Source organism: Anser brachyrhynchus (assembly GCF_964034855.1).
Source record: "Anser brachyrhynchus genome assembly, chromosome: 5".
Taxonomy (NCBI): Eukaryota; Metazoa; Chordata; class Aves; order Anseriformes; family Anatidae; genus Anser; species Anser brachyrhynchus.
In genome coordinates, this window is record NC_137699.1 from 47,402,902 (window position 1) to 47,427,116 (window position 24,215).

At 36.9% G+C, this 24,215-nt stretch overlaps 1 protein-coding gene and 1 long non-coding RNA gene across 19 annotated transcripts in view; both read right to left on the reverse strand.

Moving 5' to 3' along the window:
* On the reverse strand, nt 1-24,077 carry LOC308196013. Its single transcript, XR_013952027.1, has 3 exons — nt 24,056-24,077; nt 5,972-6,047; nt 1-3,427 (listed from the first exon to the last, which is right to left on the reverse strand). It is a non-coding gene; the product is annotated as an uncharacterized lncRNA (long non-coding RNA).
* The window catches only part of LOC308196010 (uncharacterized protein), a 380,840-nt gene that overhangs the window by 256,268 nt on the left and 100,357 nt on the right, over nt 1-24,215 (reverse strand). The gene's annotated exons all lie outside the window — the stretch shown is intronic.

The following is a 24,215-nucleotide window of genomic DNA, read 5'->3' on the forward strand; positions in this document are numbered from 1 at the left end:
TTTGTTTAAAAAAAAAAAAAAGAAAGAAAGAAAGTAGGTTTAGATTAGATATAAGGAAGAAATTCTTTACTCAGAGGGTGGTGAGGCACTGGAACAGGTTTCCCAGAGAACCTATGGATGACCCATCCCTGGAAGTGTTCAAGGCCAGGTTGGATGGGGCTTTGAGCAACCTGGTCTAGTGGAAGGTGTCCCTGCCCATGGCTGGGGCATTTGAACTGGTCTTTAAGGTCCCTTCCAATCCAAACCATTTTATGATTCTATGATTTGTATCTTTCCTGCAAGAAGTATTTAAAGAAAAGAGAGAGAGCTTAGCCCAATTAATTTCCAGAAAACTGGGTATAACACTTACAATTTGCATTGTAACTACTTATGAGAAAGAAATGTAATTCATTTGGTTACTGTAATTAATTTGTCAAATATAATTAAAATGACCTCAGGTGGAAGGTTAAAATAGTACTTTTGAATCAAACAGAACCCAGAATTTTTCAGAAATAGCATATTTGGTTAATTTTAGTGTACAGGAAAGCACAGATAAACTTCTTAATCATCTAATGCAAATAAGCAAGCTACAATGATAATAATTCTTCCCTACTCAGAAGCTAAGACTGAGAGCAGCAAAATAACAGCATGCTTCAAAATAAATTCATCCATACAGTAACTTTGCTGGGATTGCACAAACAATGAATCTGAATCCATTTCTTTAGAAAATACTAGGTAGTATGTTGTATATATAGGACTGCTAATATCCAAAGTATTCTTGAAAAAAAATATACCTTCTCTTCCCTGAAGAATTTACAATTGAACAGCACTGTAGGGCATTACTTGTGCAATAATGCATACCTTTTAAATGAACAGATCAATTAAAATCACCAGATCTACTTATGTGAGACGTGTTTTTATGGATGGCCTGGTTTTAAGAGAATGGACATACGCTATAGTACCTCTCTCCTACACCTCTGGTGGAGGCTACTTGTAAAACTCAGAAAATTCAGAAAACAGAGCTACAAAAAGTATAAAGCCTGTTGTTATGACATCAAAGCAGCCTGCACTTTAAAGACATCTAAACATTTCTTATTGTGTCAGCTCCTTGGAGCAGTCACAACAGTTTAGGAATTATTCTATTCCAGTTTATTTGAAAATATTATTTTACATTTCCTAAAAAAAAAAAAAAAAAAATCTATATAGGCAATATTCACCATATTTCTTTTTATATCTATAAAGCAATTTATTTTAGCAGGTAAATTTACTGAATGCAGAGCAAAAGCCCAAACCAAAGTAATGTTAATTACACAAATATGTTCTGAAACTTTAATAAAGAGTACAGTCTTTTGGAAAAGACAATAGTAAATGCCAATGTAACATCACTCCAGGAAACCTCTACTGGCACTTATGTCAAGTTCTATGGTCATGATCTTCAAATCAACTAGACAGCAGTTAAAGCTCTCCTACTGACTATTCCTTCTCTCTCTTTCCTTTGTGAACAAATATTAGCTGCAACTGACTAGGGCCGAAAGATGCTTTACATTATATCAGAAGAAGAAATTAATTCCATCTATGACTGGAGTACCACATTGTCTTGATCTTTGATAATATTCCTTGGAGCAGACTGCAGTACCAAACTTCCCTGGTGGAATCAGTGCCTGAAACATTCAAGGTTGAAGTACATACTTGTTCATAGGCCCATCTGTTAGATAGGTATCAGGCCCATTTAGGAGGTGTCATGTCAGTTGTATCTGAGCCAGCCAAGGATGCATTTTATGGGGGCAGGTTGAAAAGGATATCAGTGTTATCTTTTGTAAAAAGGTCTTTGCATTTACAAAGGAATGAATCCCATTGCTTGTAAAAGGGCAGAATTCTAAGCTACGACACAGTGGATTACTAAAGACAAGTTTTAGAAATGTCATTTTTGGCTTCCTAAGAAAAAACTTTTTGTGATACTGGTGAGCCAGCGCAGTGAAAGCCTTTGGAGCTATCATTTGAAACAGTTAGTGTGTTTAGACCCTTAAGTAGCTGTTACCACATCTTAGAGATTTACAAGAAATGAGTTGCTGGAATTTTATATGATGTACTCAGAAAGAATCTGTTAGCTTAAAGCTAATAGGACAGGAAGAATAAGAAAACTTGATTAAACATCAATCTGAAACAAAAACTGTTTATGATGTGCAACCTCTGTATCACAAGTGGCAATGAAAACATACATATGAAAACAGTAATCCATAGGAAAGGGACTGTGGAGAGAAAGGAAAGAATGCCCTGTGGGCAGGCAGGGATTTTTTAGCTTTCCTATGAAAATGATTTGTTCAGAAGATGCCTGCTCCCCAGCAGCCTTTCATGGCACTCACAGCAGGTGTTTCATCTTAACGACTGTGCTAGCCTTTTTATTTTCTTCCCTTACTGTACTCACATTCTGCTTTGTCATCAGTTCAATGTCATTCATTACCAAGAAAATTCTTTCAACTTTTACATTACTGTCTGGGAAAGAAATGCCAATGCAAATTTGGAGAACATTGGAGAGTGTGAAAACTAAAAAGGGATTTCTTTTATTAAGTGGAAATCTCTCAGTATCCTTCCTATACAACTGTCTTCCACCCTCCTGCCAATCAGTCTTATAACTTCATTTTACCCCTTATTAGAGGATCTAAACTTTAATGCACCATTTATAACACTTTCCCTAGCAATTAAAAGCATTGAGATTTTTCACCTTTCCATTACAGAATATATAGAATAGTCCTATTCAGCAGAACTCATCCTTGCAATGATTGTGGTCATGAATACAGTCACAGTTCAGGAGTTTCTTCTCCTCTGTGCACTGCGGGGCTTTCTTCTGTCATTGGTATTAATGTTGAAACACAGTAACACTCCTAAAGGTTCCATGCACTGAAATAAGCTAATTTCCTGAATTTAACTTCCTTCTTCATCAGAGAGATTTGTAACAGAATCTTGGCAGGATTTTTTCTCTTGCTGATGCATTGAAGTAAAACTATGCTCTCACTATGTGGATCTCCAATTGGTGTAGTAGAGCATCAGAGCAAGCGCCAGGCTTGTACTGGGTCTGGGTGGGATGGAGTTAACTTTCCGTGCAGCCAGGTAAAACCACCACAGTCCTATGACTCAGAGCCATACTGGCTAGACAGCTGAAGGTGACTCAAGATGACCCAAGGAAAATGTGCACTGCTAAAAAAAGGCATCCCTTCTGCCCCATCTTCTGCATTCCCAAGCAGGATTGATTATTCACTGAATGGACTTGACCATGCTTAACTGTGAAATTTGTATGCCAGTAAACACATGGAAATTTGGGTCACTTTGATAGACTGCAAAGGGGGAAAGGTATCCTTCCTCTCTGCTTCATGGGGATCCTGCTAAGACAGGAAAGGACTTTCTGCTGAACTTGGATTTTCCTATTTCCAGTGAATCTTCCCAAGTATCTCTGCAATAAACAGGGGATTAAGTAGGAAATTCCACTTGTGCAAATGAAAGCCCACATAAATGACACAGGTAAATGATTAAATTTGCAGACATTAATTTATATTTGTGAAGAGTGCAGAAAAATAGCAGAGACTCAGGTAGTACAAGAAAAATAATATTTTTTTTTGAAAAAACTAATTAGAAATTTTTTCCCATACTTTCTTTCTAGTGCATTTCCTTATCAAAGAGACAGCTAGCCAGTAGGACAACAGTCTATCTTGAGTATGAAAGGCAGAAATCTAGGCACAAGTATACAAAGTTGATAAGCAATCACTAGGGAGAGCATCCTCTCAGAAAGAAAAAGATACCAGATGAACGAGTAAGGAAGACATACTTGTTTTTGTCTGTCCAAAACATGAATGCAGAAGAAAGTTTGTGATATCAGTGCTCTAAGGAGTTTCCTAGTCTGCTCAAGCTCATCTTTTACATTCAACAATCCAGCCTGGCCCCCACGAAGCCCTTCTGGTCTCTATTACTCTGGCTGAGAGAACATGATAGTACAAGTTTCCTACATCCTATTAGCTCTTTCCTACATCCTAATAGCTATCAGTTAATCACACACTATATAGGAAATGTGTAGTGGGACAAACACCAAACAAATCTTCTCATTCCTTCTTGTCTACCAAGATGAGCCAGGTCTTCTCACAGTGAACAGCTATCTCCCCCTCCACAGGAAGTTTATGTGATTCCATAAAAAGTACGTAACTTTTACTGATAGAGTCTACAGTAATGACAGATGAATAATGTAAACACAGTTGTGACTTGATATTGTGACCAGTAGCTAACATCGCCAGAATTTATTGAATTTGGGTTGAAATTTGTTAGTGTCTCATGTTATTCAAAGAAACATTACTGCTAGCATTCACAACTTCCTTTTTTTTTTGATGTGTACGGTTGACTGCAGAAGAACACTGTCTTCTGACCCTAATATGAATTATATAGCTAAAGCAAACCATTTAAGTTCAAACACTTACATTCTATTCTATCCAGGGGAGACTTTATTGCTCTCTACAACTACCTGAAAGGAAGCTGTGGGGAGCTGGGGGTCAGCCTCTTCTCACAGATAACTAGTGATAGGACAAGAGAGAATGGCTTCAAGTTGTGCCAGGGGAGGTTCAGGCTGGAAATTAGGAGACATTTCTTCTCAGAAAGAGCAGTCAGGCATTGGAACAGGTCACCCAGGGAGGTGGTGGAGTCACCGTCCCTGGAGGTGTTTAAGGAAAGGTTGGATGTGATACTCAGGGACGTGGTTTCGTGGGTGATATTGGTGGATGGGAGATTATTCGACCAGATGATCTTGAAGGTCTTTTCCAACCTTAATGATTCTATGATTCTATCCTATGCCCAACAGTACCTCTAGGCTGCTGGGAAGTGCACTACTTTCCCATGACTCAGTTTCCTCATCTGTATAAAGAGGATAGCAATAACCAACCACCTTTAAAAAGCTAGAGGTTCAAAAGTTATGTAAAATAATGATTCACTGTTTTTTGGAACCTTCTGAATAATAAACTTAATCCTGCTGACAATGTGTCTTAGGTACCTAAACTAAAAGCTGCAGGAACTACATGGATGCTGTACACATCCAAACTGGGAGCTACTCATCTCTACTTTCAGCAAACGTAAATTCAAATAAAAAGCCCAGAGTCGAGAAAACATCAAAATTTAGGTGTCCTCTGGATTTCCATGGCTGGCCTCCATTTTTCAACTGTTCCAAGCTGGACAGAAAATCATTACAGCACAAGAGAAATGTTAGGGATCTGAATTTTATAGGTGTTCTAAACTGCGGATAAGAACTACCCAGTCAGTGAGATTGACAGCTCTATGGTTTTAATAGTTTAAAATAAGTCCTTACCAATTTAGAAAGGTAACCAATTCCAGTTGTAATTAAACAGATAAAAAGGAGGAATCCTGATTCTTCTAAATGAAATTTAACCTGGATATTTCCAGGGTACAGAAAAGAGGCACCTGAAGACATAAGAACACAGAAAAAGCCATACAGGGTTGACCCAAACATTAACCTCCTCCAGTATCTTTTATCTAGCACTAGTCAAGAGCAAGTGCTGATGGAAGAGAATAAAAACAGTCCCGCCATGCAGTAATACTTCTACAGTACAGTTGTTGAGCATTCAGGCTTTTTGAGATGGGTTGTGTGTGTTAGGGGAGGGGTGGGGGAATGTCTCCATACAAAATCATCACACCACAGAAAGATATGTCTATATATTAGTTACCATTACAAACTGAATGAAGCCAAAAATTCTTCTCTCCGGAACAGAACTTTACCTATCTCTTACGCTCCAGCAATCCTTTTCTTCTACAAATTACTCTTTTTTTATTTTCTGTTCAATGTGCTGTCACATTATGTTATCATCCCCCCTAATTTGTTTAACAAAACAAAGCTGTTTTCAAAAACTCCCTTCAGAGTCTTTCAAGTCCACTCTATTTTGGTCAAAGATGGATATATGCCTGAGAAAACTTGGTCACCAGGCATGCAGCCACATCCACTTACCAGCTTTAGCCTAGCCTGGGATTTTGACAAAACAGTTGGCAGATGATTTGTTTTTCTCTCTTGCTCTGGCTAGGCCCTGTATGAAAATAACATTTTAACACAATACCACAACACAACATTCACGTTTTCTCTTTGGTTCATTTCAACTCCCTCCACTAGTCATCCCCAGCATCATATTAAATGAGGACTGCCATCCTTGGACTGTGCATGCTGCCAACCATCTGAACCAGAAACATCAAATAAACACACAAAAGAGCTGCTTCTCTGCCACCATTAGATGAGACAGATCTGTGCACTGACACAAAAGCACCGAGATGTCTCACACACATTCCAGATCAGTGAGGACCATCTGGTTGGTTTCATTTACAGCCAGACCCCAAAATGAGGAAAGTTGTCAGACTAAGAGAAAGGATTTTCCTATTTTGGAATTACTGTAACATGCTGGAATGTATATTGTGTTAGTGTTTTGCTTAATACCCAGCTGTAAACAAACAAAGAAAATAGGCTGGGTTGCAAATCCAGTAGTATAATTAGAATCTAAAGAGACAGAACTTCTCAATGGAAATTATTATGCAGCAGAATTTATAGAGATACAAATGCAGAATTTGAGAAGATACATGAACTGATATTGGTTTCATAGCCACTTTTTTTTAGAAGATCTCAGTTGGCACTGATGATGATAACTAACTCAGAGGCAGTGTAGGGATAGTATATCAGACCTTTCCCGTTTGGAAGTGGTTTAGCACTCTGTTAGTACCTAACCTTGGTTGTGTACTTCTGGTACAACTGTATTATCATCCTCGTGATCTGCAAAAAGCCCCCCACTTACCCGCCCCCTCCCCCCTCCCCCCCCAATAGGTCTTGAAAAATTTTATATCAGCAAATAAGTTATTTCAAGGAAGGAAAGCAAAATAACAGATGAGATGAATACTAGACAGAGAGCTAGACAATAGTAAAGTGAAAATGTTAAGACTGAAAAGCTATTTTGAATCAGAGTTGTCTTTCTGAATCCAGAAATATAAACCTATGAAGCCCATGTACTGTGGCAGGTAGATCTAGAAAGGCATCCTTTCTCCTTTAAGTTGCCAGCAGCAATTTGAATTAATTTATTTTCAGCATGTATTCAGAAGTTATGGGTATGTAACACCCACAGAGTATTAATAATTATGAATATCTTCAGAGTCGAATTTTAGTGTTGTTAGAGCTGATGGGACTATACCATTATTTTAAGTCTTCTGTCATATATATACTACTATAAAGCAGCTGAATCTGGGACACAGCACAAACCTACTTTTCCCTAAGATCAGGGTCTGAGTTGCTGCCCTCATTCACAGCAGCACTCCTGTGAAGACATCTCTGATCATTCTTCTGTAAAGAGAACCGTAGCATCAAGTTTGTTTTTTTTTTTTTATGATGGCAAAATGCACAAGTGGGTATTTATTTCAATAATCTTATCTACTTAGTGTAATCCTACAGGATTTAGTTCATCCCTCGTGTAACTATGCTGACATTAACATTCTGACTTCAGTGGAACTGCACCAGAAATGAATTGGGCACATTAACTGAAATAGGGCTGCATAGAACATAAATCATTGAATAGATCTGTCACTTTAAATTGTATTTTGTTTATAATAGCACTGTATGGAAATTTAAAACCTCCAGTCAGCAGGTGGCATTTTAATATGTCTATATTGTACAGATATCAGCTATACAGCACATAAAATATGCAAGTTTATGTTGCAGAATCCGATGACGCTCAATGCATTTCACTGACTACCTATTATCAGAGGTGGTCTGATTATCTTTTCCCAGAGGAAAACAAGTTACAGCAAAACATTATTACAGCAGCATCAGTAATGGTGCCTGCTTTTGTATATAAGTGCACTCAATGCTCAATGTATGCTAAAGGCATACACATGAACAGAATTATGTCAGTATGTCTCTATTTAGATTATTATTTGTGCTCGCTAATCATACTGAGACAGTTAAAGTCCAATTAAATTTGTTTCCTCACAAAACTTCTTTTCATCAGCTGAACTTGTTCTTTCTAATTAGCATGTATCACGTACTACTACCTTATGCTCCTGGTATCAATCTTGTGTCTCATGAGAAGCTCCTTGAGGTTGGACACCAATCTTCCTACGGCTGATCACCAAGAGAGTCTATATATGATATACAGCTACTCATCAGTTAAAATGATGGTAAAGCTTTGCCATTTGAGGTGCTATGGGTCATATATTCATTGCCAACCAATAAAGTTTATAATTGTCAACTTGCTCATAATATGAAAGTTAGGTAGTTTCAGCATTCTTTATAGGTCATTTTAAGTGTTTTGTTTCCACATGAAGTCAAAAAATCACTTTTTAAAAAGGATAAGGGAAGAGATCCAGCTATAGTACCAGCATTTTCTGTACTGCCTTTGTTCCTTTAAATCACAAAACTCTCTAAGAGGTGTTTTTTGTTTTTTGTTTTGTGTGTGTGTTTTGTTGTTTGTGGTTTTTTTTGGGGGGGGTCGTTTGTTTTTTTGTGTTGTTTTTTTTTTCTTCACTGAACCTTTGACCTCATTAAAAGCTGCAACAGCTTTAACCTGACAGCTTTTACTTTCATTTTTGTCTTCAAAAACGCAGTCAAGTTTAAGAAATATATATGCAGTTTGCACATACAGTGAGGATTGCGGAAGAGTTTTTTTCAATTTAGTTTATTTAATCTTTGCCCAGAGAAGTTGTGGATGCCCCGTCCCTGAAGTGTTCAAGGCCAGGTTGGATGGGGCCAGCATGATCTAGTGGGTGGTGTCCCTGCCTAGGGCAGGAGGGTTGGGACTGGACGGTCTTTAAGGTCCCTTCCGACCCAAGCCATTCTATGATTTTCTGATTATCTCTAATCTGCCCAATATATATAACATGCAAGTACAGGAATAGCAACAGAGTTTCCTTTGAAACAGCCAACATTTTTGAAGATAGGTATCCTTAGATCAAAGTATTGTTTTCTACAAACACTGAATTGACACCAGTGAGAGTTCTGGTGTGTTTCTGAGTTCAGAACATCAGAACAGTTACCTTGAATGTTAATATCACCTTTAACAGAACAGATTTAAGCATCATTTTCAAAAAGCCATCATCGCTCATTTTTATAGGTAATAATCTGTCTGCAGTTACTGTGGGGTCTCCTAAAGGCTGCAAGGACAAGTAATTAGATCTATATTATATAAAGTTAATTCAAAACACTTGTATGCTACATATTTATTAACTGCATGAATATAACAACTATGAAACAGACTCGGTTGTGCCAGATGCTATATAAACACGGGGAAAAGAGCTCAATATTAGTTTCATTAGCATGATGCATCCTGTTAAAATAGATTACTTAGCTATTAGTCATTGCAATAAAAATCGGTGTAATGGGATGATTTTGAGAAACAATCTCATATTTTGCCATTAAATATGTATTCAAGTATAATTATTTACATATATTATCTCAGAATCCAGTACTTGGGTGATTCATTTAAATACATACACATCTAGGACCTGCTACAAGAAAGCAGAAAGAGCTATATATTTGGGAGAATATGGAGGATAATTGAGCTGACATGATACTGAAATCATTGGTATTAAATATAAGCATTGACTTTACTGCATTGACTCTTAATTTAAGTTGCTTTGTTATGCTGTATTTTGTAGGTGGTTATTCTCACCTGAAATGACATTTAACTAACACTTAAAGCAATCAGGTCTTGTCCAACCATAATTAAATATATATAAATATATATAAATCTCCATCTAAATATATATGCACACTGCTCCTGCAGACTCTTTCTCCCTTCAAAATCATGCCTACATTTAAGCAAAGCAACCTGATGACAAATATAAAATCCAAATGAAGTTTTGAAATATAGATAATACCCAAACTTATTTAAGAGTAATGTCAAAACCGAGTAAGGAGGCAGCAGTTTCAAGATTCCAAAGGCAACGGAGAAAACAAAAACCACAAAAGAACAACTATGGATATTCTGTCCATGTCCAGCAATAAAATTCAATCAAGAGAGGAGTTTAGAATCTTGTTTGCAAACTAGGTCTTGCAAGAAAAAACATCTATTCTGTAAAACCAAGTCTCATATGAAAAAAATGTCACTCAAGCACAAAATGCAGCAGATCAGCTGAGTGTAAATTCCAGAGATCAATGACAAGTACAGTCTGCATTGATCACTTCTGGGAGCCAATGTCATTCATGTGGAAGTGACTGTTTTGCTTCCAGGGAGCAGATTACTTGACATGCTGATACCACCCAATGGTGATGGCTGCTTTGACAGAGGTGTTATTTTTATGCCTTAAACTTTCCTTGTCTACTAAAGTTTGGGTTTTAAAGGGAAACTGCCAACTTGCAACTCCAAATTTGTAAAGACCTTGAATTTATTAGTATCTCATGAGGAAACTGTTTCTCCTTTCATATCGTTGAAATGACATAACTGTAAAGATTTAAGTAAATTTCCTACTAGTTTATGTACATACAGAAGAAAAGAGATACACAACATTCACCCTATCAGCATCCTGCATTCTGGCACGTTACATCTTTCTTACCCACTAACACATGCCTGGGGTAAATTGTGTTTGACAAAACAGAAACAAAACCAAAGCATTTTCCAAACCTAAACCAAAGCTTTCTCAGTCTCTGGAAAGCTGAAAAACAATGGATCAAGCATTAGCTTTGCAATTCCATGTTCTGGCAGGCAGAGAAAACAGATCTCTCCAAAATACTGTAAAAGAGGCCTTTTCATCCAAAACATGTCTGGCTAGATCAAATAGAGGCCTTAGGCTTCTGGAAGCTGTTGGTGTTTTCTCCCCCATAGTAAGCTCACTCTGGCACCTCATCTTTTACAGGATCGAGTCCTGCCAGCTCTGTTTAACAAATACGTGAGAGTTCTTTGTAATGAAGATCAAATAAGCATCTGGCTTTGGGAAAAATAATCATCCCCACTAGCATCATCCAACTAATGAGCATGCCTTTGTTGAACTACACTCGCAACATGAAGGACACAGTTAATAACAATGTTTTTCCTGGCTAACTGGAATTCTTAAAACTTTCCATAAACTCTTCCAGCCTTTTAAAAAGACACAGGTTCATGGAGAGTTCCCTCTTGAATACGACTGCTTAGTTGTTGTCCTTTCCCCAGCTGCTTAGTGAACGGCACCAGCATAACAGCAGCAATGCTTCATCGGGAAAAGAATTTTAGGAAGAGTCTATTATCATCCTTGTAGCTTTTTAACATGAAAAAAGAATAAAGCACCAGCACTGACCTTCAACAAGTAGTAGAGACAGTGAGCAGCAGGTTAATGCAGTTTTACGTCTAATAAGTGTATATTTAGTCAGGCATGTTGTGAATGAATATGAATCTAATGAGAGAGGAAGTGCAGAAAGGCTTTGTATGTCTGAACTTGGCCTGAAGCACGGTCCCCCGATATCCCGCTCTTTATCAAAATTCCATATACAAGACAGTATAAAAAGACAGTATAAAACTCTTTATATGTCCGTGTAAAACTATTCTCCCTTGGTACATTTTTGACATGATGCTTTCCTTAGTCAAAGCCTGCAGCCTATATCTAGTTTTGTTTCTGCTGAAGTGTACTGGAATTGATGTACCTTTCAACAAATGTTTTACATCATTGAACTGGGTCTTATTAAGATGTCTAGAGGATCTCTTAAACTCTTCACTGAGCCAAAAGAATAGCATGGTATGCACTAAAGTTAGTCAGGTATTCTCCTGAAAAGTGACTGCTCTTTACAAAACTGCAAACTAGTATGCATTGAGAAGTATAGCTCCTTTCTCTGAGTGGTGTGTCAAGGCCTGCCACCTTGACTTTCCCCCTTAGGAGCTGTGCTTCTTTAAAACTGAAAATTGCCTTGTCGGTTTCTATTAATTTTGCTGAGACCAAAAGCAAAGGTCCTTGTCTAACACACTCCTGCAAGGTGTGGGGCACCTTCTGAGAAAGTGCTGGACACTCATGATTTATCAGGAAATTAATACAGTAAACGGTGCTCCTGGCACAGTCGAGGTCTGATCTTCCTCAAGACTTTACCATGCAAATTTCCCAGCGTGAATAAAAGCAAAGTTTAACCCTCTGCCTGTGAAGCTGATGGAAATTTTGCCATTAGCTTTATCAGAAAGGCTAATAGGCCACAGAAAAGAGATTCCAGAATATCAGCTCTGGTTGGGAGCTCTGTGAGGAAGCAATTTAAAATTTTGAAAAGTAATTTGCAAGAGTCTTAGTTAGGTCTAAATAAAATATCAGTATGAAATGTCTCATTCCATTTTCATTCACTTTTATGCTGGTCACTGGTAACAAGACACTAATACACAGTTACTAATAAAGCAGAAAAAAAGCAATGATCTCAGATATGAGAGTAGAGATTTAAGCACTCAGGGGTTACGTTCCTAATAATATCTCAAAATCCCACTGAATATTTATTCAGGGAGATCTCTTGTCGTGTGTAATCATATATTACATGATCATGGTAATAAGAGATCGGTTCTTTATCAGCATGTTGTTGTCTCCTTGTTCCCAACACCTGCAAAGTAAAATGGATGTTGTACTGCATGTGAAACATAAGGAGATATATTCTGGATAGAATTCCCAGGATGCTTACCAGAAGGATCATTTTTAAATGTTCTGCAAGCTTTCCAGCTAATAGTCCTACTTTCTATGGCCTGTCATGAGCACCTCTCTTCTACAAACTGTGCTCTTCCTTCTAGATTTCAACATATACTTGCTAAGGCTGGAATGCACCCTTAATTCAGGCCAAAAATCTTAAAATCAAATATGATAGGTATCACTGGAGTTAGAAACAGGAAGATTTGCTGGAATCTTTAGGATTATATTTGATTAGAGGCTTGATAATCTTAAGAACAGATTGATGCCTTCAAAACTCTTCATCCTGTAGTTGTGACACTCTGAGGGAAAAGATAATATAAACTGGATGTAGCACTTAAACTAAATACTTCTCCACAAACACCTGTCTCTCAGATTATCCATTATAGACATTTTTCCATATTTTGCAAAGCACATTATGAAAAGCAGTAGTGACAATACAACAGAACCTCAGCCCCATTTTGCTTTAAATCTCATCTAGGGTCAGCTATGAAACCAACCAATTAGATCACTGAAGATTAAAGGTGCTTGATAAAACTGGTTGCAATTATGTTAACAACCCTTTATCTGAAAAGGGTGTTGAGCATAATTTAGTCTTACCAAACCCCTGAATATATGCAGAGCATTATGCCCATTTTACAACTGAATAAACACAGGTGCATATAGCTGACAAAATCACACAGTAACTACACAGGTGGCTGAACAGAGAAGCAAATGGTCCTAACCCTTAGATCTGCTCTCCATCACAGCTAAATCATCTTTCCATAGGCTTATTAAACTCTTCTCAGTCAAGAGAATTCCAGAGATAACAGTAAATAATTTGCCTAATCTGAAGAGGATTTTAGTATCTTTTTCAGTACGTACTGATCATACTCTCCAAATAAATATAAATGGAAGAATTATTTGAAAAGGATTAACCTCCCAAATCTATGTAACTGAGAATCTGAATCATTCATCCCAGAAGCTGAGTTTTGATGGAGCCCCAAGCTTCCATTACAAGGGGGTTTATTTTCCCCCTACTTGGCTCTTATCTTTCGGTGGCTGTTTCACGCAAGACAACATGCAGAAACACAGCTTAGCCTTCATTTTCCAATTCATCCCTTAATCCTTCTGAAGTCTATTGTGCTTATCACTTCATCGGGAACCCAGAGAGGCTGATTGGGCTGGAGAAATTGTATTTACAATCTTCTTGAAGAAGCAGGACTCTGTACATGAATAATAAATCAACAAGTAAGCTCTGTCAATTTTTCTGTAAATGGGAAGTTTGTGAGCCATTTAATGTGATCTTAATATACCAGTTCTTGCTTTCTGTACAAAGCATGCAGTGTAGCTTTCCCCAGTTGGCCAGACCCTGAACTGCATTTTCCATGTTTGTAGAACACACTGTGTTTCCCAAAACTACATGACATGAGATAGAGATATTCCTTTCATTACTTTGACTTGTTGCTGTGTATTTAAAAGAAACTTTGTGTTCAGAGAAACTCACTGCACTGAGAAAGAAAACAGAAGTCTGTTCTGGTTCCCATAATAGCATTTTCCATACCAGTTGGTTATTGAATTTGTTGATATAAAGGCCTTGCCATACTCAAATGGCAGTGAGCAGTGCATTGCTGGCAGTGTGACAATACAAACACACCTAATGACTGCACTGTAGACAGTAAGGGCGGAAAGAAATGAGAGTGCCCCTAAAGTTCACAGTTACATGTTGGATTTTAGCATTGATCTCATCTCTTCACCTTCCACACTAGTGCAAATGGAGGGCTCAACTGGTAGGTAGATGTAATGCAGAATTTAATTAAAAGTTTCTGACTTTTATCTGAAAGCCTAAATCCAAGCTATTTGTTATCCACAAGGTACAGAAGATACAGAGAGGTAAAAAATGAAATAAAAGAGAATGTGTTTCATATGAAAGACATGAACTTGCACATTTACACAGGTTAAACACCTTCTAACACATACCTGGTAATTTGCTGCAAAATGATACAGTATGTTCTAAGGATGATTTGTGCTCATTCACTGCTCAGCTATTATTTGATTATCAATGAACCATTGTAATCAAATCCAAGCTAGCATGTGGTCTTCCTTCAGTGCAAATACTCTAGCATTTTTTATAGTGTGGGATTTATTTAGTTCTACTTGGTTTTTCTCAGCAAGCACACCTCTAGGACAAAGTTTCCCAAACTGCTTACCCTGTGGTTACCATTCTTGGCCTTGTTCCTTTCCAGCCAATAACCGACTTGTCTCTGGAATTGCAAACATGCATTACTACCCTACAACTGAAGTTATTAGCCCTATCAACAAGTGGAGGTTTGAGTACAGCGCCTTTCCAGAAATAACACAGCTACACGATTGTCAATTACATTCCACACACTAATTTACACTATGTAGACACAATAGCTCAGTGAGACTGACCTCAGGGATTTCTAGTATGACACTTCATTTTGATTTAGAAATATATATTATATACCATTCTTCCTTTGATCAGCTTGTGAATTTGAATTACAGCCTTTCCCTAAGCTCTCTTACATATGTCATGGTCACTACAGCTTTGTCTGCTGATGCTGCTGTTTGTGCCCGTGCTTCAGGGAAACCCATCCAAGCACTGTGGCATTTTTCCAGATTGCACAAATACACAACACAGTTCTGCCCAACTACAAATACAGAAATGTGCTTCGAAGGAATGTGCTGTGTTCAGTGGGATCCTGTCCAATTAACCCAACAGTAACAAAATGAGTTATGAGTTGCATTTCCAGACTTGGAGATGTCGTTTGTGTATTGTTGAAAAGTCTAACGTAACAATTTACAGGAAACCCAAGAAATAAAAACATCTTGGGTATCTAGACCTAATGAAAGGCTAGCAGATCTGTGACCAGGAACATCTCTCCCTCGTTAGTACATCATTTGAGATTTATTTTTAAAAGAAGCAAAACATCATGAGAAAGTGCATAGAGCAGCTGACTTGATCAGTAAAGGTGTTGGGTAGCTGCAGCAATATTCACTGTAAAATCAAAATGGTCTGATGGTCTCTATGAGAAGACCATTAAAGTATGGACTCATCTGAAGTCAATCAAAGATTCCAATTCAAGGGTAAAAAAGACCTTACATGTAAGTCTCCCTCTTTTCAGTAGTATAACTACTAGGGCAGGATGTAGAAAATGAGCTCAAGCATTACAGCTGAAATTTAAAAAGCAAATGTATCAAAGACAATTGCCTTTCTTGAGTTTCAGGAAAGGATTTGGTGGTTTTTTGGCAGCTATAAACAAGGCCTCTCTAGTCTAGAAAGGGAGAGGATTTTAGATAGTCTCCTTCTCTTCCCTGGTTCCCAGTTGGACAGTCTTACATGCTTTCACAGAATCACAAAATCACAGAATGGCCAAGGTTGGAAGGGACCTCTGAAGATAACCTAGTCCAACCCTCATCACCTCATTTAAATCCTGTTCATAGGCACCTATGGTGTGCCTATAACCATAGGTTTCATGTGACACCTGACACTTCAGAAAAGTGTAACTTGGCATTCTTGTTTCTCAAGGAGACTGATGCTTAAAAATTAGGTGCTAAAGTGCTTTAGATACCACCTCTCCTTTACCTTTTTTTTTTTTTGGCTTATTCAACAATGAAACACAAGCTCCATGTCCCCCTTAGATTTCATAAACAGCAGTAGTTTCACTACAGAGGAAATCAAAATACTGCTAATCAAGTCTCTTAAAGGCATTTTTACTTCAGTCCAAAGAAAGTAAATCAGCTTAATCAAAACTATTATTCACTAACCACACTTATTGAAGGGCTGGCAAGCATTTTGTCTCATCAAATTCTCCTTACTGAGTTATTTGGGTCTCAGCATGGCATATTTTTCTATATCATACACAATCAACAAGAGTAGTCTGAAAAGACTTCCCAAATTTAGGAGTCAAATAGGTTACAAAACACTTTGATTATACTTCTGATTAACGGAGTAGTTCTGTTTCAAAAGGTCACATATTCCTAAATTAAAAGAAGCACTGTTGTATCCTAATAGAGGCCATAAGATTTTCAAAGTAAAAAAAAAAAAAAAAAAATTAATTAGTTGCCTACAGTCCCTTTAGCCATACAGTCACTTAACCTGACTTCCAACATCTATTACACACTTTGATGCTGCTTCTCCCTCTCACTACACCTCCAGCATGAATTCCATTTAAAAATTAATTTCATTTAAACCAGCCATTAAGAAGTCACTGACACTTTCACTTCCACAGAAGAGACATCATGTTTAGATGACTTTGGACAATTTATCAGTTTAGGAAGAGTGTTTTGTGTAGATGTACATAAGTTCTGCTTCCATCCAGTAGCTGTATTTCTAGCTATAAAAACATGAAAAATCCCAGAGACTACAAGGTAGGTTCTAAATGGATGTAGCCGAAATCATTGTCATTGCAAAAGGTCCACAAATACTCAGATGTCCTTCAGCAAGACCAGTTCTTCTTCTATTGCACTTCTTGGAATGGTAAAACGCTACACAGGATCCTTCTACTGCTGCATGGCTATGATATACAGTTACTTTGCAGGTAAATTTTACCTGGATAGACTTGGCTTTTCATTAAAACAACTGCATACTAGCTGTCTCTAAAACATGTGGCACTTTAAGAACGGTTAATACATAAGAAAGAATTGTATTCTTTTCTGTTTATTGAGAAATGTAATAGTAGAAAGGCATTGCTTGATACAAAACTGTAGTGTACTATCTAACGTTCTGATTCTCTTTCCTGTGCATTACACACAGTGGTACTTTATAATCAAAAAACAGTATAAACAAGCAAGGATGTTGCTGTGCATATAAGGAGAAATCAGTCAATACATCTTGATTTTCTCTTCTATTAAGCCCTCAACGGCTTAAATTGCTGCCTGAGATCATCTGGGGAATACACAAGAAAGCACAGTATATAGCAGTGCCAATTTACAGACACATTTATGAATAAATTAAAGTTAGTTTTAGCTTCCTAATAAACATTGCTTACCTACACCCACCAGCTCTCCACCCTTACCTTCAGATTTAATTGAGACACAGCTTACAAGCAGCAAGTACATTCCTCTTTTGTATTCCCAACTGGGGCTTCAAAACAATCAAAACAAAGACAAGTTCCAAGAATCCTGACAAATGCTTTTACAACAGGCAGCATTTCTCTAATATTCTCTCCTTTTCTCATGTGATAACCACCAATCTCTCTGTCCATACAGACACAAGACAACTGCATTCATTTAGATACCAGGACCTACACCTGTGGAAAAGCATGGGTTTATCACTTGGAGCCCAAATTGATGAAGGTCATAGGCACCTTCTGTAACTAATACAGACAGTTTTGTGGTTGACTGGACCCCTGTGTGGCACCTATGACACTCAATATACAGGGACAGTGAGACACCTCAGGCCAGCAGCCCAAAAAAACACATAAGCGGTGCTGAGAGCAACTCAGATGAACCCCTTCCAGGCAATGAGCAAGTCTCAGCACACAGATTTTTGTGCTTTCTCCGCTCCAGTGATCACTCCTTGACTGAGTCCCTTGTCACACAGCAAAATACTTTTCAGAAAATAGATAGTGCTTTCCTGCTTTTCTTCTCAATGAATTCACTTCCTGCTAAGGACAGTTTGACCCTGAGTTTACCACATCCTAGACTGTTCTACTTTTGTTTCCAGAAATTTGCTTCCTGTCAGTTTATGCTGAACTCATTTCATATACCAAGCTCTTCTGGGGTCATATAAGAATTTGGTCCCTCTGTTTTTAAAAGATGGAATATACCAGCCTTATTCAGTTTTATGTACAGATGCAAGCAGAATTTAAAAAAATATATATAGAGAGAGAGAGACTTCTAAAAAGAGATCACCATTACTGCTTATTTCTTCCTGAATGTTACTTTACAGCTTAAAGCTTTCATTTGTTCAATTTCTATTCCAGCTGATCTTCAATCAGTCCTAGGTTCAGATCATTCACATGCACATTTATGAGCCCAATACAGTCACGGAAGTGGGGTCAGTCATGGAAGTGGGGTTTACCGTTGCAGTGTGCGTACAGAAGTGGACATTAAATTGGTTATTACAAATGAGTCCGGAAAGCACCACTACAAAATCTAATTTCATTTGGAAATATCCACTTACTTAAATAGGCCTGACACTTTAGGCAGAAAAGAGATGTGATATGATAAAATTAGACACCAGATCTGTAGGAGAAAAATGTCATTGGTATTTAATGTTAACAGGAGAGTACCTGTATTACATCTTAGAATATAATGCATTGAATGGTAAAACAGAATTTTTGTCAAGTCAGAAGACAGCCAGTACTCTCCTCCTTTACAAGCCTTATCCTGAGTGCTTATTTAATTTTCTTGTATTATGGCCTCTTACATAAGGTTTATCTTGCCTTGACAAATCCAGTGCTGAATGCTGACATAAGACCAGGGCAAGATGACTACTTCTCTAAACCTTTTTCTCATTCACTATAGGTGTATGAGATACTTAATGGCCTTATGACAGAATTAATACTTGGTAGAATACGCTGTTCAAGGATATTATGTCTCTCATGCAAATAAAAAAGGACAAAGGGAAATTCTGAACAAATTCTAGAAAGAACATATTTTCAATTCTCTTTGCTGCTACATCTTAATATTTCAAAGGAGGCAGGTTTAAACAACTCAGGGAAAGGCCTAGCTGTACTCCACAGTCCTTCAGAGGCACAGGGAAAAGATAGGAGTTTTCTCTTTACCTCCAATCACCATAACAAATTTGTTAATCATTTCCTGGTAGGTCACTACTAAAGCCAATAGAATTCACTGAAGCTGATGTATCACAGTGCTTAATTTATGTTGTGAAGACTTAGTCTCTATCTCTGACCTTTCCAGTTCAAACATTTCAAAGGAGACATTTTCCTGCAGATACATGATTCTAAAATTTACGAAATTAGAAGTAATTTAAAACATCCCATGACTGGAACGGAATTTCAATGCTATAGCACCTTACTGGACTGGACATGACCCTATTATAACTAAAAAGAAACAAGCATTCATGGAAATAAATAATAGTATAATGATGGGCATGCCTTAAAGAACACTGCTATGTGAACCCAAAACTGAACTTAACCAGAAGTACCATTTTAATGTGTGGTCTAGCATCTGAGCTCCTGCCTGAAACAGGCAGAAAGTTATTTGGCACTATTTTCGTTCAGCTTTATCAAGGGATGCAGAATTCAGAATCACAATTGTCTTTTCTCATAGCAGCCCAGCCTGGCCATGCATCCACCACTGGACTTTCTCACTTTCTGTGCACTTAACTCAGAAAACTCACAGGCTAAAAAGTGAAATGCAAGCAGAAAAAAATGTTCCCTTTCTGGGTTTAGTATTTTTGGAGGAGAATGGAAACACTGTTGGCTAAAAATAAATAAATAAATAAATAAGTCACCCTATCTTGCCATAATCCATTAACATATCGTCCAACAGCAGAATTGCAGAGCTCAGGAGGGATGGTGCATTTATGATGATTTCCTTGAATACGCTATTTATCATATTTAATTATATTGATCTTTCTTTCAGTACCCAATGTATGTTAGGCTGTGTCACAAAAGCACAGAGGTAAACCTAAGATAAATGGCTTTTTTGTTGTTTTATTTTGTTTTTTAAAAAAGGCTGCCTCAGCTTTAACTACTTAAAGTGTTTTTACAAACAGCTCTGACTTCCCTGAAGCTGCCAGCTTCTCAACATGTCTGACAAAATCGGCTGAACTCTTAAGTAACCTAAATTTGGGTTTATCAGTCCAACTTACCCTTTCTGAAAGTCTTCATAATGAAGCCAAGTCTGCACACACACTAAAGTCACAGTTTAGATTTCATAACACTCTTAAAGCAAGTATCTTAATAAGACCCATAGATGCTTAAGATGTTTAACAGACGGAGGCCTAAATTTTCATGCAACAAAACAAGAAGAGACTTACAACATAGATACTGTATACAAAGAGTGAATAATGGGGTTTCATTTCGATTTTTCTTTCTTTCTGAATAACCTCTACAACATTTTATGAAAGTCAAATTGAAACAGAAATTTAAAGCTTTTCAACAATGCTGAAAAAAAATCTATGTTGATGTAAATCTATTTAACTCAAACCAAACAGTTGTTTGACACCTTTGTTCCATATACTTTTTCATCTTATCACATTTTTAATTAAATATTGCTTCAACTTCAAAATGAAAACTTAAGCATTTTTGGTAAAAAAATATCAAAACAATATAAGCTTGTATTTCCAAAGCAAAATATCCTTCAAAGTATATGAAGATGAAATGTTTCAACACACAGAAATTTCCTACTTTTCCTCTCAACTATTAATCAAACAAAAATGAAAATTCACAAATAATCTTGAATGAAACTGAAATTTACAATTTGCCTCTGAAATTTAGTCCAAATCTAGCTCAGAAAGCACACAACTGTAAAGATATATATAGATTATTTTAACATATTAAGTCAATATTTCTTGTGGAATCATATCAGCCTGGGTACGCACAACATATCGCTTATATATCATTTTTCTATTTAGCGGGTTTGGCAACTGCACACACCTGATGCAGGAATAATTCAAGACTGGAAAGAAATTCTAATGCCAGTTGTGAAAGTTTCTTCAAAGTATTTTGCATGCATATGAAACAATGAACCTGGGACTCAGAACTGCTATGGTATAATCTGGGGGGGGCCGGGGGGTGGGGGGAGGGAGCTGAAGTTAGGCAAATTTAGATTGGAAATGAGTCATAATTAACTACTGAGACCATGAATCTGGGATGAATCCCAGCTGTCTTCCTAAAAAGACACGCTAAAGATGAAACTAGGGTTGTGTATTGAAAGCAGAAATTATTTGAATAAACCATTTAGCCCAAGTTGTTAGTACTCAGAGTACAACATACTTCTTTTTTTTTTTTTTCTTTTTTCAGTTAATTTAAAAAGGTCTTTTATTACTTCTTTTTCTATGCCTCCACCCCCTCCACAGTTCTCCTGCTGTTTGGATTAGTATCTTTGAAGTTTCCTACAAGGTTTATGTCACCTGTATCTTTTGTATGAAATTTCATCCCGCCAAAAACAGGCATTATTAATGAATGCAGATCAACTCAAGATGAAGTTTTAAATTAGATTATTTTCAGTATAAAAGAAGAGAATGCTAAAACGAAGCACACTGCAAGTTAGAATAATGTGTATCATGTTGAGACTTTACTTTAAGCAGCTATAAAGGTGTCAGCATGACCTTCACTGAAACAAAGCATATGCATGCCTGTTTCCCACATTTCTTTGACTTTGGTCTTACTCTAAAACCCATTAACAGGTGCTTTTTAAAGGAATTAATTAAAACCATTTTCCCTGGAACTGTTTTATTGCTCTTAAATATACATGAGACAAGAGCTCCCCTATCACACTAATTTAAAACTGCCAAATACGAAGTTCCTTTTCATATAGTTAATTTGAACTGGTCAGTTTAAAGAAGCTTTACACATGTAGAAAGTTTAAAAAGTTGTTTGTTAAATACTTCAGTTATAATTCATTTAAAAATCCTATTATGTTTGGTTACACAAGACTGCATTTAATATACTTAAAGATGCAGTACTCCTTAGCTGTGACATATTTATGGGTTGCACATTAAAAAGTTTATAAAATAAGGCAGTATATTCTCAGTGTCAAACAGCTCTCAATGAAGACAATTATTCAGACTGTCTGTTTGTAATTAGGTATGAAATAATTTATGATTATGAAGATAAGTGACCAATTTATTTATTTATTTATTTAGAATACTCTATTTTCTTACAGAAAGGTTTCCATAATATAGCCAGAAGTCATGAATTACTCACCTTAGACTTTAGGCAGATTTCTTGTGGAAATAATAAACATATGGATTAAATCTCAACAGCATGTGTCAAAAATAATGAACAGGATAAATGCTATCAAACTTGAAAATAAATCCAGGCTGGACATTGATTGATCTAGGACTGGAAATTGATGGGTACCATTTGAACCCCTTAGAAACATGCTGAGGACAGAACCTCAAAAGATTCATCTTAGGTAAGGATTCAAAGGTTGGATGCTTATCTGTTGTACAGCCAGTTTGATCTGCTAGTCTGCATGATCAAACCCTCTCCTGAGATTTCTATTGAAACTTCACATGCGCAACATGTCCTGCAAAAAGTAGCCTCTGTTATGGTATTGTAAACCTTTAGTGGCAACAAAAATATGCACAGTAAAAGGTTTTATACTAACAGTAAAAATAAATAAATAAATAAATAAAATATGCAGCTAAACTAACAGTTTTGTTTATTTTGTGCTTGTTCTAGTTTGCCTTTCCCCGATCCACAGAAAAATTCTATCGAGGATGCTCTTAGCTATGTTTCACATCCTTTCAGACAAAGGAGGCAGGCTGAAAGACCATCTAAGCTTCTGCCACCCTACTAAGCCTTCTAGATGATACCAGCCAGAGGTACTTGTGCAACAACAGTCAGAGCAGCACAAATAAGGAGCAAATAAGAAGAAAGTAGATGTTAAAATCTCTGCAGAAAAATCAGCCATGTAGTTAAAATACAGTATAAATCAGTTTTTTAGAGGTGCTTGTTTTACATGAAGATTAAATCCTCAACAATGTGACTATTAAGAAGCTATTTGTTTTTCATGGGCATACAAATAATCTGGAATAATTACAGTTAAAACAGCTCCTCTTGTTACTTAAAAAATGCCTAGAAGTAAAAGTATTTAAGTCACCACAATGGAAAAAAAAAGAAAAAAAAGTCACCTCTGACATTAAAATAAATCTCAGAAATTTCACCTAACACGTAGGCTTTTTTTCCTGTAAAATTACCATTTTCAAAAAGAGGGGCTGGTAATGAATGTGCTTCTTCAACCATGACAATAGTATTGCTACTTCATTCTCATAATGTTATGGGACCCCAGGCAGCTCCAAACTTCATCCTGGAATGATGGCATATTTCATGATTATGTCCAACTCTGGCAGATAAGAGCATTTATATGCTAATAACAGCAATATGAGTAGCTCTAGAATTTCACCATAAGCAGTGAAGCTTTTAATCACAATAAGCCTTATGGGCCCAATTTATCTACTTCAAAAAAAAAAAAAATCACAATACCTACATAAGTGTTCCAAAACATATTTCCTTTACATCAACTTTTAGGGTTCTGTAAAATACGAAATGAATGGGAAAAGAGAGTATTTGGTACCTCAGAGGACCAGGTTATTAATAAAACATGAATTACTCATAACTTCTTCCAATCACTAGAGAAAATGAAAGCTATATCATGGCAACAGGGTGATGTTTGGGAAAATGGAGAATCAAAAGGTACTGTAGGAACCCACTAAATCATCTTTCCAGAGGAAGCATTAGTCTACAGTCACAACTGCAATTTACACTGACTTGAAAGGAGCAAAACTCTGCTTAACACTCACCGTATTGCCTGTAAAAGTTGCTTGGCCTGTTTATACCAGCAGCCATTAGGAGTATGCTTTTTTTATAGCTGACAGCATTGTGTATCCAGGTGGTCTCACTGTTCCAATTATATGTTCAGTTAGGTCCCATCTGGCACAGAAACTTGCTTGTAATTCTGCC